This window comes from Schistocerca serialis, chromosome 1 (assembly GCF_023864345.2).
Source record: "Schistocerca serialis cubense isolate TAMUIC-IGC-003099 chromosome 1, iqSchSeri2.2, whole genome shotgun sequence".
Lineage (NCBI taxonomy): Eukaryota > Metazoa > Arthropoda > Insecta > Orthoptera > Acrididae > Schistocerca > Schistocerca serialis.
Window position 1 is genome coordinate 1,185,221,867 of NC_064638.1, and position 1,999 is coordinate 1,185,223,865.

A 1,999-nucleotide genomic window follows, 5' to 3' on the forward strand; every position below is an offset into this window, starting at 1 on the left:
ACATAATATAAATATCAGTTCATGACGTCCAGTCTTACAAATTTCCTTTTTCTGACGGGCAAACGTCCAGGTCGTCCGCTCTCAAAACTCCGCCACCTATCTCCCCACATCCACCACTGCTGGCGGCTCACCTCCAACTGCACAACGCTACGCGCTGTTCACATCCAACTGCCCAACACTACAATAGTGAATAGTCCAACAATGCCAACCAGCCACAAACTGCACAAAGCACAGCCAGTGATTTTGATACATAGCGCTACGTGACGTTACGAACATAAAAACCTAAACAGCCTAGTTACACCCTGATGAAACAAGCAGAGGTTTGAAATGCTTTCAAATACTGCAAGAAAAACTTCAAAAGGGACCCGCGGTGGACAGTATGTTCGCCTCGGCGACACGAAGAAATGATGATGGTTTTTTTTTCGTCTTACTATATCTCGCTACGGGAAAAACCACCAAGTATCAGGTTTTAAAAACTGTTCTACGCAAGTATGAATATGATATACTCAAATTGTAAAAATTCGCAAATGAAAGGCTGGGGGTCTACTCAAAACAGAAAAATTAGCACGAGGCCTACGAGACAAATAAGGTGGGGACCTCTGGTTTAAACTGCCAACACAGTGATCTCTCGCTGCATTTGTGCTTTGAAAACGATAGGTTCAGTTACCAGCGTAGCGGAGGTACCGTAAAATGTTCGAACACGTAATAAATAAAACAGCGTTACGCTTCCGGCACGTCAGATAGCAAAGCCACAGAAATGGCGTACAATTCAAAGATTTGCACGCGGCAGTAAGCCACGCGAAAACTAGGATGCGTAGTTGGAAACTTGTTGGTACGTCATAAAAAGTTGTGTGTGTCAGCGGGAACCGAACTCGGTATTCGATGGTTAGTGAGTAGCTACGGAGTGGAGGAAACGAAACGTTGTTTAAATTAAATGACAGCTAAGGACGCGAGCCTCGACGAATAGCCAGACGCAAACGCAGCAGACGCAGCGGCGCTTGTTGTCGGAATGTAACACGCAAGAGCGCAGGGAGGTAATTCGGGTTAACGAGGCTAAACTGGACGGTAGCGGCAGCAGCGGCGGTGGCTCTCGCTTTTGGCCATGTCCATCGCAAGCTCCCAGCTCGCCGCGTTGCTCTGTTCCGACGCTCGCTACACACGGCAGCTATCTGCGCTTCGCGTCTGATAGTCCGAGGTCAGGGCAGGACTCTGCCGTCACCTACTTCCCAGCAGCTGCGCCTGCCTCCCTGCTCTTCGGCCAGCGACGTGCTGTGCTGATGGCGACATTACTATTGAATCACGCACTGGACGTAAATAGTGTCAATGAGGCAGAAAAACGATATTATTACGTTATTATATAACCAAAGGTAGCACCTCCTCCTCCCCCCACTACCCCCCAGTAACAGCTGCAGCTGACGTAATATTTTAAATGTAGACCTGACCTGCTGACGTTTAACGTAATCGGCTGCAGCTACTTAGCCTGCAATCTTCTCATACATTACCTGCGCGATTCTACATCTGTATCTACGTGACCACTCTGCGATTCACACCTAAACGAGTGGCAGAGGGTTCTTAGACCTACCTTCAGGCTATTTCTCTACTGTTTCGCCGGCCGGGGTGGCCGACCGGTTCTACGCGCTACGGTCTGGAACCGCGCGACCGCTACGGTCGCAGGTTCGAATCCTGCCTCGGGCATGGATGTGTGTTAGTTAGTTAGGTTTAAGTAGTTCTAAGTTCTAGGGGACTGATGGCCTCAGAAGTTAAGTTCCATAGTACTCAGAGCCATTTTTTGAAGTTTTCCACTTCGGCAGTTTTTCAGAGCTACTTGGTTTATTACGAGGTGCATTCAAGTTCTAAGGCCTCCGATTTTTTTTCTAATTAACTACTCACCCGAAATCGATGAAACTGGCGTTACTTCTCGACGTAATCGCTCTGCAGACGTACACATTTTTCACAACGCTGATGCCATGATTCCATGGCAGCGGCGAAGGCTTCTTTA